The 19,192-nt window shown below is 37.7% G+C and overlaps 1 protein-coding gene across 1 annotated transcript in view; it reads left to right on the top strand.

Annotated features, from left to right (window-relative positions):
• The first annotated feature begins 5,765 nt into the window (after nt 1-5,765).
• Nucleotides 5,766-19,192, top strand: part of PLA2G4A (phospholipase A2 group IVA) — a 169,351-nt gene continuing 155,924 nt past the window's right edge. The window contains exon 1 of the mRNA XM_043485362.1: nt 5,766-5,880. The gene's annotated coding sequence lies outside the window, so the exon portion shown is untranslated. The remainder of the gene's footprint in view (nt 5,881-19,192) is intronic.

The raw sequence follows: 19,192 nt of genomic DNA, 5'->3' as shown, positions 1-19,192 counted from the left end.
AATGTATTCTAAAAAAAAAACATTGAGGAGGAAAAAGTTTCATAAAGTAGTAGTAATCTGCCTAATATGTTCAATTAAAAAAACAGTTATTGAGAGAAAAATATTACTTTCATTTTTTAGGTCAAAATATTGATGCAAACATATGGGTACAGTAAATGTACATTGAAAGTATAGATGATAACCCCTAGTAGGTATTTAGCTACTAAAAGAGAATTCTTATTGTTCATAAATATACTCTCCCTATATCTGTGCTTTCATCATTACTTTTAATTTTTATTTATTTTTAAAAATACTGATTTATTTTGGCTGCACCATGCAAAGTCTCGGCCCCCTGACCAGGGATTAAACCCAGACCATGGTGGTGAAGCTCAGAATTCTAACCACTAGGCCAGAGAACTAACCGGAGAACTCCCATGATATCTAATTTTTAAATTAACTGTAAATGTATTTTAATTAGGGTTCATTTCACCCTTGTCTCTGATTAGCTTCATATTTCCAGGCATTTTATTAGTGTGTGTGTGTGGGTAGGAGGGGGTGGGGGGTATAGGGCTTCCCTGGTGGATCAGCAATAAAGAATCTGCCTGCCAATGCCTGCCAATGTAGGAGACACTGGTTTGATCCCTGGATCAGGAAGATCCCCTGGAGAAGGAAATGGCAACCCACTCCACTGTTCTTGCCTGGAAAGTCCTATGGGCAGAGGAGCCTGGCCAGCTACAGTCTGTGGGGTCACAAACAGTCAGACATGACTTAACAACTAAACAACAACAACAACCTAGGGGCATACAGAAAAATAAACTATTTCTTCTTTAGTGATGACGAAAACGGCAGTGACAAGTAGGGTGCTAACTGGGTGTTAGGTTTAAGACATCTTTGAACCTAGTATCATCAATAACAAATTCAACAAACATCCTTTGAGTTCCTAATATGTTATAGACTTTGTGTGGAAAAAGGGTTTGCTAAAATTAAGGTTTGTTTCTTACCATCATGGAGCATAAAATATTTTTTCTTGGACAGCCAAGTGTGATACAAATTTATCAGTGTTTAATAAGTGTTCATATTGAAATTGAAAGAATAATTCTGCTGGAAAAGGGAGTGGGTAGAGAGACTTCTCAGCCAAGGTATAATTAAGGTAAGCCTGGCAGAATAAGTAGGTTTATTTTAGTAGAATTTAAGAGAAAGTTGTGCTAGGAGATTAGTTTCTGTGGCAGTCTGAATGAAAGATTAGTCAGTTAATTAGTTGGATGCCAAAAAACCCTCACAGGTGAGAATTACTTTCATTTTCTTTGATTGCGGTGTCTTATTAACTTGATTTTGTTAATACATAAAGAGAGGAATGACTCATTAATTATATTCACAGACAGAAAAACAGTGACAATACCAATTTATTGTTTTACTATCACTATTGTTGCATTATGGACTAGAACACCCAAGTGAAGCAGTATATGAGAGGGAAATATTATTATAAGTAAATTGGTTAACTGGTGACGATTTAGAACCTTCTCTGTTCTATCTGCAATCTATATTAGATTCCTCTATTCAGGTCTCTCTAAAAGCATCCTGTGTTGGCTAATAATTTTCATTGGATGTATGGATTTAAACTATCAAATAGTATCTTATTCCTTAAGTCCAAGGTCATGGGAGACAGATCATTTTCATGTGCTTAGAATACAGGAAAGGTGAAGTAGAAGTAGTGAAAAAGAGAATAGAAACCAACTGCACATAAAGGAAGAAAAATCAGTCATGAAAACATTAGAGTTTTCTTTTCTGCTTTTTAAGCCATGGATTATGACAAGTAGCTACTTTCTTTTAGTTAATTCGGCAAGTTCTTAGGCTGTTCTTTTTTCTTACTTATCTAGTGATTAAATTACCTTATTATCTTCAGTCTAAATTTTTCAAAATTTTCATAATTAATGGTAAAGGATCTGAAACTTAATGACTAGTAATAATGCATAAGGTGGGATTGGACTTAAAGAGGCTACTACATACAATATTGCTCAGTTTCAGATGGGCCCACCTGTATTCCTTCTAACAAATCTTCTTGATGGGCAGGCCCAGTACATAGGATGAGTAACAGTCTTCACATCTAATTCATCCTATATATCGAGACAGGCTATGAAAGCAGGGGCTGTATTACCTAAGGTGGAGATTCTTGGAACTAGTAGGCTAATGTTGGAAATATTTTTGGAGGAACTAGGACAAAGCGAGGATAGCCAGTTTGAATAGGCATCATTCATCAAGGAGTCTATGTAAACAATGAGATCATAGGTAGGGAGCCAAACTGAATAGAATGTGGGCAATGGGAGGTGATCTGACATCCATTCCAGAGAGGAAGAGACATACATGCAGTAGATTATTCACTATAAGGATGGCACTAAGTCAGCCTGATTTAGTAGGGCTGAAAAGAGGCGAACATCTGCCCATACATTAAAAAAAATTAATTTATGTATTTTAATAGGAAGCTAATTACCTTACAATATAGTAGTGGGTTTTGCCACACATTCACATGAAGCAGCCACGGGTGTACACGTGTCCTCCATCCTGAACCCCGTCCCACCTCCCTCCCCATCCCATCCCTCAGGTCATCCCAGTGCACCAGCCCTGAGCGCCCTGTCTCATGCATCGAACCTGGACTAGTGATCTGTTTCACATATGGTAATATACATGCTTCAGTGCTATTCTCTCAAATCACCCCACCCTTTCCTTCTCCCACAGAGTCCAAAAGTCTGTTCTTTACATCTGTGTCTCCTTTGCTGTCTCGCATATAGGGTCATCATTACCATCTTTCTAAATTCCATATATATGCGTTAATATACACCAATATGCATATTAGTGTTTCTCTTTCTGACTTACTTCACTCTGTATAATAGGCTCCAGTTTCATCCACCTCATTAGTACTGATTCAAATGCATTCTTTTTAATGGCTGAGTAATATTCCATTGTGTATATGTACCACAGCTTTCTCATCCACTCGTCTGCCACTGGGCATTTAGGTTGCATCCATGTCCTGGCTATTGTAAACAGTGCTTCAGTGAACATTGGGATACATGTGTCTCTTTCAATTCTGGTTTCCTCAGTGTGTATGCCCAGAAGTGGGATTGCTGGGTCACATGGCAGTTCTATTTCCAGTTTTTAAAGGAATCTCCACACTGTTCTCCATAGTGGCTGTACTAGTTTGCATTCCCTCCAACAGTGTAAGAAGCGTTCCCTTTTCTCCACACCCTCTCCAGCATTTATTGTTTGTAGACTTTTTGATAGCAGCCATTCTGACCGGCGTGAGATGGTACCTCATTGTGGTTTTGATTTGCATTTCTCTGATAATGAGTGATGTTGAGCATCTTTTCATGTGTTTGTTAGTCATCTGTATGTCTTCTTTGGAGAAATGTCTGTTTAGTTCTTTGGCCCATTTTTTGATTGGGTCGTTTATTTTTCTGGAATTGAGCTGCATGAGCTGCTTGTTTATTTTTGAGATTAATTATTTGTCAGTTACTTCGTTTGCCCATACATTTTGTTTGCTTGTTTTGCCATACTGTGTAGTACGTGGAAGCTCCCCAATAAGGGATCAAAACCATGCCCTCTGCAGTGGAAGCATAGCATTTCAAACCACTGGACCACCAAGGAAGTCCTCCCCATATGTTTTAACTCTAATCATAACATATCCTGAAATTCTCTTTAAAAACATTTAATCAAAACTTTTTTGATTAAATGTTTTTAAAGATGTATGGATGTGAGAGTTGGACCATAAAGAAGGCTGAGTGCCAAAAAATTGATGCTTTCAAACTGTGGCATTGGAGAAGATTCTTGAGAGTCCTTTGGACTGCAAGAAGATCAAACCAGTCAATCCTAAAGGAAATCAGTCCTGAATATTCATTGGAAGGACTGATGCTGACTGAAACTCCAATACTTTGGCCACCTGATCCGAAGAGCTGACTCATTAGAAAAGACCCTGATGCTGGGAAAGATTGAAGGCAGGTCGAGAAGGGGACAACAGAAGACAGGATGGTTGGATGATATCACTGACTCAGTGGACATGAGTTTGAGTAAACTCTGGGAGATGGGGAAGGACAGGGAAGCCTGGCGTGCTGGAGTCCATAGGCTGCAAGAAGTCAGACATGACTAAGTGATTGAACAACAGAATCAAAACTTTTATCTTCAACAGGTTACACACTGTTGGCTATCCCCTCCAAATACTGAGGTACAACTTTTATTATCAAACTGATCTGAGCATGGTGAAGCTGCTTTTCAAAGGAGCCTGTCTTCACAAGAGTCTTAGGATGTGTGCCCTGCGAAACATACTCTTTCTTTACCTTGGGAAAAAGGTAAAAAAAAAAAATAGTAATGTGCTCTCTGTTCCTCCACTTAGCATACTTAATCTTTCAGAAATTCAGAATCTTCTTTGGAAAGCAAAAGATCTTGACTTTCTGAGACACCACAGACCTTTTTTTTAGGAAGGAGAGATTGATGATATAGCAGCTTGAATTTATGGGAGAAAATCAAGACTAAAAGGAGGTGGATCTTGGGCTACAGAAAGCAAATAATCCAGAAGATTTAATGACAGCATCTGCAGGAGTTATATTCTTTGAAACTGTTTTAAAACGGTGTGCTCAATATGAAAGATAAAACCTAGAGCTTGTTATACAGAGTGAAGTAAGTCAGAAAGAGAAAAACAAAATTCATATATTAACGCATATATGGAATCTAGAGAAATGGTAGTGATGAACCTATCTGTGGGGGAAGGAATAGAGACGCAGACATAGAGAACAAGCTTATGGATACAGTGGGGAAGGACTAGGTGTGATGAACTGAGAGAATAGCGTTGAAACATATATACTACCATATGTAGTATGCCATAGACATATGCCATAGACAGCTAATGGCAAATTACTGTGTAACAGAGGGAGCTCAACATGGTATTCTGTGACAACCTCCGAGGGGGGATGCAGTAGCCGGTGGGAGGAAGTTTCAAGAGAGAGGGGACATGTGTATACTTATGGCTGATTCACACTGTTGTATGGCAGAAGCCAACACAGCACTGTAAAGCAATTATCCTCCAATTAAAACGAAATTTTAAAAAGACCAAATTAGAAGATCCTGTGTTTGAAAAACAAGATATATTAAATGAATATGTCAGTCTTTAAAGACACTAATTGATTCTTACGGAATTTCGATAAATTTAATCTATATACCTTCTTTGTGACATCGGGTATTTGAATTTACTTTGCATATTTCTGATTCAACCTGATTTGATTTCCCCCCCCTAAATCTCAACATGTGTATTACATTCTTTGATGTGTCTTTAATCTTAAATTTACAAACACGTGGTTATTAACTGGCCTTTGATGTTTGGGGAGGAAATATTTAAATGGATTTCATTTTTAAAGTGGTGTAAAAGTTCATCTCCAAAATCTATAGCCTATATTTTAGGTTCGTTATAATCTTTGCCTTTGTAAAGAGGAAAAAAAAATGCTCTGGCTTATTCATCTTTTCAATTGAGTTCTTGCTTAGAAAAAAAAGGAGGAAGCAGTAGCTACTTAGGGACAAGAAGTACTTTCAAACACACAGGCACACACAGCATCCATGAAATTTAGAACTGGTTAATTTACATTTTCCTTGCGCGCGCTGGCTGACTTCGGACTCCTAGTTCTAAAAAGTAAACATTTACATTTAAGATGTTAGCTCCTCCGAGAACAGCGCTTTCCCTGCCTTCCTCTTTAATTCCACCTTAACGCATCTGCAAAGACGAGAGGAAACCAGCCCACATTTTAGCCCCTCCCACCAAGGATAAGACTTGAACTTCTCTCTGGTCCCGGGCTAAGAAAGGATCCTGACCGAAAACTAGAGGCGTAAAGGAGCCCGAAGGATCTCATTGTAACTCTGGGAACTGTAAGCAATCTATTTACTCTCCCCCCACCCCCAGCCCCACCCCCGCTCGCTCCAGGTCTCTCTCCCACTCTCGCTAACTTTTAGTTCCTACCTTGCTTGGAAGGAAGAAGGGACGGAGGGAAGACCAGGAGTCACCGCTCTCTCGAAAGTCTGCCTGTCCTCTGCCTTTTGCAATGAGACGCAGATCGGGGGCCTTAATTTCCTTCTAACAAATGCCAGTTTGCTTTCCGGGGTCTAGATGCACTGTGGAGTCCGAGATAAGGCGTTTCCTTCATTTTCAGCCCGGAAAGAAAGCTAACGTTCAGAACCGCGGCGAGGTGGCTCTAGATAGAGCTCCACGTGAGGCCACCCGGTGGTGGCCAATGCCCACACTCCTGCGACCTGCCCTTTGACAGCCCTGAGGATCTTGAGCGAAGGAATTTATCGACTCATTTAAGGTTTAATTGAAACACCGTCATTTCTGTCACTTATGCAAAGCGTACCTGGGTATTTAATGTGTGGCAGTGTTATGCGAAAAGACAGACAACATTGAAAAACTAATCTTACAATGACTGGCCTTCTGATTCGTCCTTCTAAGTTGCTGAACATGCCAGGAGGGCAGAGCTTGAAACTAGATGTGGAAAAGATGTGCTCAAATAAGAAAGTTAAGTTTTGAGTGTGAACACTATTTTAGTAATTTCGTATTGAAAGCATTTGTTAAAAAAAAATTAGAAAGCCACTTGGATTTGAAATGATAGTGGTTTAACTTATTTAAGTCTCCTATATTGTACTCATTTTAGTCTTAGAAATGACCTCAAAAAGTAAAACAAGAAATGGTCTTCAGGTTGGTTGATGACATAAGCACTTACTCATCTAAGGGAGATGGAGGTATTGGAGGCAGACTATCTGGATGTATGTCAATTTCACGCTATGATATTTGCATGTATAACCTTTTGGATTCAAGGGGAATTTCTGTCTTTTTGTTTGTTTGTTTGTTTTGTTTTTATTTATTTATTTTTTTCATTTATTTTTATTAGTTGGAGGCTAATTACTTTACAATATTGTAGTGGTTTTTGTCATACATTGACATGAATCAGCCATGGATTTACATGTATTTCTGTTGCACAAATTTGAAATTGTGGCCTAAGAGATGTTTGCAGGGAAGAGTAATGAAACAAATCTTGCTCAAGAGTCTTGAAATTATATTCCAGATATCTCTAGACCTTGCTGGTCAAGTTGAATATTGGGATTAACCAACAGGTATTTGATTCTTTCATTGTGCAAAGAAAGAGTTAAATTTTCATTTAAGCAATAATTGTGAAATGCACAGAGAAGTGTTTAATCTGCATTTGCTCAAAACTGCTTTACAAACTTCCTGTAGGGGAAGCACATTTCATGGGACAAGAAACTAAGAAATCTATTTAATAATTTTCCTTTTCTCAATTAAACATGAATGAAAAATATCTCAAAAGTGACTTGCAATGTTAATTTTTTTTTTTTTTTTTACATTCTACATTTATCAGCTTCTTGCTAACAGTACCTGATAAAGCTTATCCCACAGAGGTAATTTGCCTGTGTTTTTAACCCATCAGCATCATTCCTAGTGTTTGCTTAGAAAGCAAAGTCATAAAGACCAAATCATTTGCTTATTAAAAAAATATGTTCCAGGAATAAAAAAGAGGAAGACAGAATTAGCTGTGGTTCCATTTCCTCTCTTATGCCTTTTATTTACCATTAGTTTTTTCCTTCCTCTTGCTTGCAGAGTTAAGCTTTAGTCATTCTCATCCTTCTTTTTTATTTTCCCAGACGCTTTAACAAATCTTATGAAAGCTATAGACCCCTTCCCCGAATAATGACATATGCTCCTGTAAAATGCACAAATTTTTAAACATCTTTAGGAATTTCAGATTCTCCAAATGATTCATGTCATGTGAAAACATAGTATTTCTTAGAATTTTGGAGTTTTCTGACAGTATAAAATAATTAGCAAATTATTTCACGTGTAAGAGAACTGCCTTATAGTAAATATTGCATTTATTCATTTAGTGTTTCAGAACTCTAAATAATTAGTGTAATGGAAAAACTACTTGCCTGGAAATCAAATGACCTACATTCTAGACTCCACTCCAATAGTAATTAGCTGTACAATCTTAAGCTTGCCATTTTTCTGTAACATCTGATATTTCTTATCGCCAAATGCAACCAGTAAAACATAATAGGGAAGTAAGATACATGTTATTTTCTTAGTAGATTGTAGGAAGTCTATATTTGCAACTTTTGCTCCAGAATTCTTAATGACATTTCCCAGCATAATTATGTTTTATCATATTCTTATTTATTGCAAAGATAATTCATGCTTATTGTTTAAATCTTGTCAAATATAGAAATTACAAAGAAGAAAAGGAAAACTGTACATGTAGTCCCCTAAGGGGTAACTACTTTTAAAATATCATTTATTCAATCAGAAATATTTATTGAGTAACTAGCATGCATCAACATAGAGACAAGGAATTCAAGTATATACATCTCTTTATATTTCTAGACATTTTTCTATAATACATTCATTCATATGTATATACAAGGTTGTGATCACACTTGTTAAAAGATAAACTGAGGCATATTAAAAATTTTTTAGTTTATTTGAAGAAAAAGTGATCGGCATGGAGCAGTGTCCAACCAGAAGTGGTTGGGGGTGCTTCACTGACTCTATGTGAGGGAGAGATTTTATAGAGGAAAAGCAGAAGCAGAGTAAGGAATTTATTGATTGGCTACAGCTTAAAGCTTAGTAGGCTGTTTCTGAATGATTGTCCTTAGTTTTTGATTTTGTAACATTGAGGCATTTGCTGGCTTAGATTTTGGTTTGCTGATGCAGGTTGTGGTGGCATTAGGGTCACCTTAGTCTAGTGACATCCGTGTTTAATTAGTTTAACGCGCTGTTCATGCTGTTTCGTAACATGCTTCTCCTCAATCATGAAATTTTCTCTCCAGACATTTTTATAGTCTTTAGTTTTCCTTTAATACTCATTCATGTAATAAACAAATATTACTGAGCCCTCCTATGTGTCAGGCACTATGCAAGTGATGGCAATCTAGCCATGAGCCAGAGAGTATGGATCTAAGATCTAATTTTTTGTTGATGGAAATTCTGTGTTGGCTGATTATAAATTGCTAGATCTTTATATGGATTAAATTTTTCTGCTGTTCTTAATAGTGTTTCACTTAGGACCTCTGAGTATGAATGTTTGTTTATTTCATTTGGATAGATTTTTAAAAATTTATTTGTTTATTTATTTAGTTTTGGTTGTGCTGGGTCTTCATTGCTATGTGCCAGCTTTCTCTAGTTGCAGCGAGCAGGGGCTACTCTTCGTTGCAGTGGTTGGGCTTCTCATTGGTGGGGCCTCTCTCGTCTTGGAGCACAGGCTCCGGAGCATGAAGGCTCAGTAGTTGCAGCACTAGGGCTTCAGCAGTCATGGCGCACCGGCTTAGTTGCTCTGTGGCGTGTGGAATCTTCTGGACAGGGATCGAACCAGTCTCGCCTGCGTTGGTAGCTGGATTCTTATCTCCTGTGCCACCAGGGAAGTCCTGGATAGATTCTTGAAATGTATTTTTCAAGTTCTATTAAAAGTTCTCCTAAGGACAGGTGAGATCGTTAAGTCAAAAGCTTTATCAAAATGTCCTTTTGTCAACTAAAAGATTAATAATAATATTTATTGAGTAGAGGGTTTAAAAAATATTCAGTAAAATATTGGGGAGTGCTAGTTATTATTTTTGTCATCTTTCTGTTGATAAATATTGTATCCGTTTATAAATAGAATAAGAGTATAATTTCCCTAAGCCAACATGATGTTAATATTCAAACAGAACAAATAACAGAAAATCAAAAAACTGAAACAATTGTTATATGAAAATGGTTTCTTGTTTAAATTTGCATTTCTTTCAGAAATAAGATTGAACGGTTTTCATGGCAGCCTCTTCTGTGTCTGTGTTTATGAATTGCCTCTTTTAATATGATTTTTAAATCTTTTTTTTCAGTTTTAATTTCTAATATGGTAAATATCAATGGATATCACTTATATAATCAAAGGCCCTTTCAGGTCCTCAATAATTCTGAAGAGTGTTAGGGGTCTTAACATTAAAGGTCAAATTTTGAAATGGAAATAGAAATTCTGTAAACATTGCTTTTTTCGAGTTTAGAGGATTGTTCATATTGTTTCCTGATAACTTTTCTTAAAACGTGGGTGAGATGCATAGAAAAATGAAAGCAAGTTATTTTTATTCTCATAGACTGTCATTTTCTACAAAATCAGGGAAGTAGAAGAGGTTTCCGAGAAGTGGGCCAAAACTTTTGTAGAATCTCCCACAGCTTTAGGAACGTCCAGACTTGCTTAATGCAGAGAAGATGGAGACAGGACTAAGGGTTATAGATGATTCTTTCTAAAGGCTCTGTAAGAAAAACGGTGTCCATGTTTGTCAAGAACCAATTTAGAAACAATGAATTTAAGCTTTAGCCATTCATCTTCTACTCCTTGGCCGCTAGGGCAGTGACAGTTGGGAGAACCAAAGAGTTGGTTCTGGAGTTCTTTCCAAAGAAAACAGTGCAACAGAGCTGATTTTGTTGCTGTCTTTTGATCCCACCACACACCTGAGAAAAAGAGATGTGCCCAAATTTTGCTACCCTTGCCAGTGTGTGATTCTCACTTATTTTTGGATTCTCTTTGATTCCTGGTCCACCCTTAGAACATTCTTTGAAAATATAATTTATTTCTCCATCATACAAACATAAAATAAGCTTAAATAACTTGGTGCTCTCCATAAGCTGATTTATGAAGCTGCACCACCAGTTTGATTGCTTATTGAATGAGTTGCAATAGCTTTAGTGAAGCTCAGTAATCGTCTGTAAGTGATCCCTGTCAGAGTTTAGTAACCACTGAGTCAAAGATGAAGGGCTGAGACCACGTTGCACTCATTTCCCTTCCTTTCCCCTTTCGCAGGGAGGCGAGTGCACTTGTAAATCAACTGCTCCCTTTTCCTTAATCTTCCTCATTTGCTTGACTTCTGAAGTCTGCAGGGAAGTTTATGCATTTTAGGTAATAGTCTGTTTTGAGTTAGAAAACAAATATCCATAATATGTGTGAGTTCAGTCTTCCATAATATGAAAACCTCATTTTTATAACACCGAGCTTTGTTTTTCATTTCATTTAATTTACAAACTATTTTCTGATTACCTAGTTTGAAACAAAATATCAGAAGGACAATAATACCTTTTGTTTGCATAGCATTTTGTGGCTTATAAAGAGATTGCTTAAAAACTTTGTTTACATAATAACCACATAAATTAGCAGAGCAGATATTCACATTTTACAAATGTGAAAGAGGTATTTACAGGTAAATACCATAAGTCTCTTATATATAAACCTTCAAGTTGTGAACTTGCAAAGATGCGAACATATGTCACAGCCCCTGTATGTCAGCTGTTATACCATACTACCGTACATTTCAAAGTACTATACAGTAAGATTTAAAATGTTTTCTTTATTTTGTGTTGGTTTTTTATGTATATATTATTTGTGTGACAAATATTATTCATATAAACCCATTACAATACAGTATTATATAGTCACTTGTGTTAATTGGGTACCTAGGCTAACTTTGTTGGACTTATGCATATGCTCTTGGAATAGAACTAGTTCATATGTTGGGGACTTGCTCTAGCTTTCTTAGTATCCAAGTCTTATGATTTTCATTTTGATGTATTTTGTATGCTTCAATTGACTAATTGATTTGTTTATATTTCCAGTTTTGATGCATGTTATTTAAGGCTGTCAACCTCTTCCTGTTTGTGTTAACATCAGAAAAATTATAGGGGGAGAACTAGAAAGTACACATCCCAACAGTTCCCCTATTAACTACTCTGTTGTTATAATGGGATTACTGATTGACATAATAGAGGAAGTTGCATAAACATTTAAGAATGATTGAAGAAATAGTATATGATTTATTTATTTGTTGAATTAGCTCCTTTTTAATTAAAAATTTTTTTTTCCTTTTTTTCCCCTCATTTAATTAATTTATTTATTTTTGCCTGAGCTACTGCAGGGCATGTGGAATCTTGTTTTTCTGACTAGGGATTGAATTTGCACCCTTTGCATTGGAAGCACAGAGTCTTAACCACTGGACTGCCAGGGAAGTCTCAAGAAGTATTATATAATTTAGAATTTCTTACTTTGTAACTATTTAGCATTGTATAGAGATATATGCTACTTTAAGAAAATAGGGTATATGCAGTTTAATCCAAAAATACAAAATAGACATATTATGAGTTGTGCAAAAAACACTAATTCTACTAAAGGTTTTACTTTTATTTGGTAATAGAGCATTCTTTTAGAATATTCTGAGTACAACCTGCAGAACCTATAGTTCTTTTGGCCTTATTAACATTGGTGGTTAGCTTAAAGCATTTGTATCAAAATAGTTACTCTGACTTTGGATTTATCATTTGTATGAAAAACTCATCATTATTTTACCTTTCCAAACAACTCAGTAGCTTACCTAAACTAGATTTTTTTTTTTTTCTGGAGTAAAAATCAACTTTAGGTATAGAGTGGCTTATTATTACACATATATATATAAAACTTCATCGTAAATAATACACAGCAGATCATGTTTGACTGCTAGATGAAACTGCACTTGACGTGTTAGGTCAGCAGGTAGCTCCTGAATTTTGGTCAGTAAACTGACACACTTCCTATTTGCCCCATACTTTTATGTCCACAGCTTCAACAAAATAAGTAAGTTGATTGCCATACCTCAGCAGTAAATTGAGACGTTAGACCCTTTATGTATTCTTGCGAGATTCTTGCACTTGTAATTGTAGAAGAGACAGTGTCTGCCTGGGATTGTTTAAGGGGAGATACATGGTATCTGTAAGTTTTCTTCAGCCTCTTCTTGGCATGCTGTATCTTAATTCCCCAATCAGGAATCAAACTGATTCCTCCAGCAGCGGAAGCGTTGGAGTCTTAACCACTGGAATGCCAGAATGTCCCGAGGTGCTCATTTTTTATTTCTTGAAACAAAAAGGTAGCCCATTTTGTGGTCTTTTTATATGTAGTTGATGCAATATTATGTGAGTATTATGATGCAATATTATGTGAGAGTGAATGTGTGTATACGTGCTCAGTCGTGTCCCACTCTTTCCAACCCCATGGACTGTAGCCTGCTAAGCTCCTCTGTCCATGGAATTTTCCAGGCAAGAATCCTGGAGGGAGTTGCCATTTCCTCCTCCAGGGGATCTTCCCCACCCAGGGATCTAACTCATGTCTCTTGTGTCTCCTGCATTAGCCTGCAGATTCTTTACCACTAGCACCACCTGTCCAGTAAGGAAAGTAACTTAGACCAATTAAGTAAGAATTTCTAGAACAGCATCCTGGGGAAAAGAATCTAGAGATGTGTATGGTTATGAGGATATACTAGATTCCTGCGTTTTTAATTAAGATTTCTTAGTATCCATCAATCCCTGTTATTATCTACCACTTACAGGTATCAACTTTCTTTTCATGCAACTGTCATGAAGAAGTGGCAGATGAGTTTAAAACTGGTTGAGGTTATATGAACTTAGATCTCAAAGAGACAATTTTAGGGAATTTCTGTAGTTCATGGAACAGTTTTCAAAATCATTGCTTTCAGTGTGAATGGGAATTCATGTTCAAATATAACTTCAGAATATCATTATATCATTGATAAGTGTGCTCTTAACATATTTTAGGATGATTTCTCACAGCGAAAATTCTAATTTAAAAAGATTTCTTAATTAAAAATTTAGTTGCAAAATATTAAGATGTGTGGTACTTATTTTTTGAGGCAATGACAACCAAGGGTTTATATTTAAAATGTATAAAAGTTCACAGTGTTTATATGAGATTTTTTTTCTTATTTTTATCACTAATGACCCCTCTGTTGTCAGTGAAAAGCAATAAAAGAACCAATTTTGTGAGACTCATTCAGTGTTTGCAGAAAATTTTACTGTCTGCTTAAAAATTTTACTGTCTGCTTAAATTATGTGTTAAATTGATAAATTGGCTTGGTTGATTAATACCTTATGAGCTGTTGTCACAATGAAAAGAGCACTCTTGTAGAAATTATAATTTTCTGTGAAGAAAAGAATTTCTAGATACTGTTCATGGATATGATTTGATCCCTGGGTTGGGACAATCCCCTGGAGGAGGGCATGGCAACCCACTCCAGTATTCTTCTCTGGAGAATTCCAGGGAAGAGCTGGAGCCTGGTGGGCTACAGCCCATGTGGTGGCAAAGAGTCGGACAGGATTGAAGTGACTTAGCACACACACACACATTCATTAGTATGTGTAACATACCTAAGAAAAGAGTAGGAAATATGTACCTTTTTTTAATTCTTAGAAGAAGAAGAGGTATTACAGAAAGCATCTTAGATAGTCTGTACTCTCTTTTTCACTTAAGAATTTTACCTGCTGGTCAAGGGGAAAAAAAGGCAGATGCTAGTATTATCCAGGAATGTTTGATCTCTGGGCTATGCACATTTTTTCCTTAACGAATTCAGTATGTTTCAATTAGTACTAACTACATGCTAGGTACTGTGCTACGTTTATGACATACCTGAATAAAGAGTTAATTCCTTCTTGGAGGAGAGAGATAATAATTAGGCAAATGATAAATAATAAGAGGAGCAAATGGACTTTATTAATACAGGCTAACCTGGGGAGGTGAAGGAAAGGTTTCCTGGGGAGGTAAATTTAAACTGGGATGTGAGGGTTGAGAAGCCAGGCATGAAAGGGGAAGAGATTGAGGGTGGTGGAGCTCAGATGGGAGCTTCAGACAGAGAACAGCATTTGCAAATAAGCCTGCAAAGGAACAACCAAGAAATCCAATGGAAAACCAGTAGTTAGGATGATGTCATGGAACCAAGGAAGCAAAGTGGTTCCAGAGAAACAGGATGGGAAAGTTGACAACCACATTTGAAAACTTGGAAGTCATTCAGTTCAGTTCAGTTCAGTTGCTCAGTCATGTCCGACTCTTTGCGACCCCATGAATCGCAGCACGCCAGGCCTCCCTGTCCATCACAAACTCCCAGAGTCTACCCAAACCCATGTCTATCGAGTTGGTGATGCCATCCGGCCATCTCATCCTCTGTTGTCCCCTTCTCCTCCTGCCCCCAATTCCTCCTAGCATCAGGGCCTTTTCCAATGAGTCAGTTCTTCGCATCAGGTGGCCAAAGTATTGGACTTCCAGCTTCAACATCAGTTTTTCCAATGAAAATCCAGGACTGATCTCCTTTAGGATGGACTGGTTGGATCTCCTTGCAGTCCAAGGGACTCTCAAGAGTCTTCTCCAATACCACAGTTCAAAAGCATCAATTTTTTTGGTGCTCAGCTTTCTTCACAGTCCAACTTTCACATCCATACATGACCACTGGGAAAAACCATAGCCTTGACTAGACGGACCTTTGTTGACAAACTAATGTCTCTGCTTTTTAACGTGCTATCTAGGTTGGTCATAACTTTCCTTCCAAGGAGTAAGCGCCTTTCAATTTTATGGAAGTCATTAGTGGTCTTAATAAGAGCAGTTCCAGTGAAGTGGTGGGGATTCAATAAGATGGCAGAGGGGATGGGAGGTAAGGACTCTGAGGACATGGATAGATACACCGTGAGCAAATGGCCCTTTCAAGAAATCTGTCCATGAAACACAACATAAAAATGGAGACATACTCTTGGCAGAAACTTGAGAAGTTATGTTGGGGCATCTCTGGTACTGACGTGGTCGTAGAGTGTAGAAGTGGGAGTTTGTCTTTTGAGAGACACCAGACATGTTCACTGGTGGAAGAAGGGGGTGGAAAAACATCCAGGGAGAAGGCAATCTTCGATACTGGAAAACAGGTCGGAAGGGATTTTTTTTCAGCTTTATTTGGTAATTTATTGATATTTTAATAGTAACCATAATTGTTAAAGCAAGTGGTGTATTCCAACTATTTTTTTTAAAGTGGAAACATGAAGGGAAAAGGAATGTGAAGTCAGGGGGAGACTAACAAAGTTTGCCAATCAGATGATCTAGTAGAAAGTAAAGTTTGATAACTTAGAAAAGAAAGGCATGGCCATTAGAGGGAAGTACCTGAGGAAAACAGAGGGATTTTGTGTTTAGAAGCCACCCATGGGTCACAACAGGAGGAGGAACTCTGCCTCCTTCATGACAGGGGGAAGGAGAACCCGAGTGCCTGGCAGAGGAGTTTGCAGAGTCACTGGTGGGAAGATGGGGAACTTCCCCCTGCCGCCTTCTGCTTCTTCAGTGAAGGGAAATGAGGTCACAGCCAAGAGTGAGGATGGAGTCAGGTGAGAGACTGGAAGGGGAGAAGAAAGTCTTTCTAGTGTTGGCATACAAGGGCCCCAGAACAATTTAGAAAGATGCTATGTAGTCGTGAGAACATCTCTGAGATTCGAGAAAGTGAACCTAAGATTAAAAACCAGTTTGCCAGGTTAGGTGGTTTTTCTCCAGCTATGTTTAAATGCTAGGAGCAAGCCTAGAGAAGCGAGAATGGCCTTAAGTTTTTCTGGAGAGGTTTGTTTTGTTTTGTTTTGTTTCAGCGGGAGTGAAAGAAATCTAGAAAGAGTGAAATCTTTAAAGAGTGAAAGAAAATCTAGAAATCCTTAAAATAAACCACCAAATACACAAAGCAAATAAAACAAAACACCTTAGACAAAAATACATAGAAATTCATGAGCTTGTAGAATACACATCCTTTTTTCTAGGGTAATTATTAACTAGTAGGGAGTAGTCACAAATTAGCTTGATTTCCAGCATCTGATTGGCAAGGATTGAGTCTTTGTTCTTTTAAACTCTTGGATTCTGGGCCTAGCCAACTGGTAGGCCTGGTTCTCTACTTCAGAGACTTTACCTATTTCTATACTTCAGTGCCTTTACCTATTTCCAGGAGCCATCCTGCTGGGCTCTTTTTCCTTCCTAGTTGATAGATTGTTGAGTTCTAAATGTTTAACCGTTGCCTTGCCTACCTTTCTTGGATGTCTCGCTGGGTTCTTGTGTATGGTTTATATCTTACTCCTCAACTCCTGCAAGCTCCTAAGGCCACCTCAGTGCTCCCTTGAAGACAGTGGTTATAGACTTGGAACCATTACAACTGTGCAATGTAAAGAGAGCTGAAACATTTAGTAATTGTAATCCACCATTGAAAAGAACGGTCTTTTCATGTACACACTGCTATATTTAGAATGGATAACCAACAAGGGTCTACTGGACAGCACAGGGAACTCTGCTCAATGTTACAGAGGCAGCCTGGATGGAATGGGAGTTGGAGGGAGAATGGATACATGTATACATATGGCTGAGTCCCTCCGCTGTTCACCGTGAACTATCACAACGTTGTTATCAGCTACACCCCAATATGAAATACAAAGTTTTATAAAGATTTAAAAAAAAAGAAATACTGACTCTTGTATTTCCTCAAAGTTTAATGAATTTTTGATTCAATAGCCATTTTTCATAAATACTTTTATTGAAGTGCTCTAGTTTTTTACTGCTGATGGCCAGGTGCTTCCATGAATGGAAGCAGTGAATCTCTGTGTGTCAGGCTGGGCAGGGAGATGTGGAGAGGAAGCTCGTTGTGATCAGATGAACTTGAGTTTGCTTCTGGCTCGGATGTTTCTCAGATGCACTGCCTGGCACTCAGGAGATGCCTCTTTGTCCTCCTTCCCTCCTTATTTCAATGACACATGTCTAACATGTGTTGGAAAGTCATCCTGGACTTTATTCCTGGTGCTGCCCATATTTCCTTAGGCTGTGGTATAGTTATCAAACTTCTTCCTGTCCAAAATGAAGGGAGGAGAGTAACTTTGCTTTTGGTAATTTTGCATTTTCACAAACCCACTGAGGCTTTATATCTCATGAGCAGAAGCTCAACCGAAACATTCTTATCAGTTTTATTAATGTTCCTGTCTCTGTTCTCTGCTGTTGATCAAAGGTTGAGGAAATGTAAACTTCTTAATTTGAAGCAAATGAGTATTTCTAGCTCATTTCAACCTATGCTTATTATGAGTGTGTGTGTTAGCTGCGCAGTCATGTCTGACTCTTTGCAACCCCATGGACAGCAGGCCCCCAGCCTTCTCTGTCCATGGGCTTTTTCAGGCAAGAATACTGGAGGGGGTTGCCATTTCCTTTTCCATGCGCTTATTATATGTAACCCCCAAATATTCAGGTTGGGTTTACATGTTTATTACAGTGCTAGCAGATGTAGTACAAAAGCAATTTTGTTTTCTATTTTCTACCCCTTTTGGTTGTGTACGTTCTTCTGTCTTCAAAAATTTTACATTGAACTTTAGAATTGCATGGGTATACTCCACAGAGGTAGCGAGAGAAAATGCAAGCCTTCAAAGCATGCATAAATACCATTTAAGAGGCCTACTACACTGCATAGATTCCATGTATTTCAATGTAATTGGTTTCCTTTGTAACCTAGTGTTTTTATTTTAAGAATTTTTCAGTGTCAGACTATATCATGGGGTCTGTAGGCTTCACCAGACTGCCAAAGAGATCCAAGACACAAAACATATTAAGGGCTCCTGAGAATTCCTCCTCAGATGCACACTTCCTATGAACAGAGTTCTTAATCTTGCAGAAGACTAAATTTCTGAATTATTTCAAAAGTGAATTGTCATTTACAGTGTCTTAAAGCCCCTTCTAAAACTTCTTACAACCTGAAAACAGAATGATGAACTTGAATTCATATTAAGTGTTACACAATCCAGGATTTGTAGAACGCTCATGTCATGGTTAGTGGTTTAGCTTCCCAGTAACCCATGAGATGGGTGGGTATACCGTGCCTCTGATCTTCCACAACTCCTTCTATTTTTTCTTTCATTTTTTTTCCACTTCGAGATCATAGTCAGCATCCCAGTTTTAATTATGAGATCAACCTCAGTGGCTGCTTTAAATAGTTACAGTGTGAGTTGAAAAGTAAAACTTCTCCAGAATGTTATAACTCATCCAGTAATAAAATGGCTTTCATGAAACACTGAAGCCAGCATGACGGTTTTCCTGGGGGTTTTCCCTGGACTGTTTTCTTTAGAAAAAGATATGGCTTTCCCTGCTGTGGCAATCTTGAGTACGTCATAAAAAAAGGCAGCAATTAAGGAGGGAGTGGAGCCCTCAACAAAACACAGATACACTCTAGGGGGACATATTTACAAACCGTCTGGTCTGGAGGGAGAAAATTGTAGAAATAAATGCACTTTTCAAAACCCATTCCTTTTCCTGGCATTTTGTGCCACTTTGTTAGGTATAGTTAAGAAGTGTTA

Source organism: Cervus canadensis, chromosome 13, assembly GCF_019320065.1.
Source record: "Cervus canadensis isolate Bull #8, Minnesota chromosome 13, ASM1932006v1, whole genome shotgun sequence".
Classification (NCBI taxonomy): Eukaryota; Metazoa; Chordata; class Mammalia; order Artiodactyla; family Cervidae; genus Cervus; species Cervus canadensis.
This window is presented reverse-complemented; position numbering and strand designations above follow the sequence as displayed.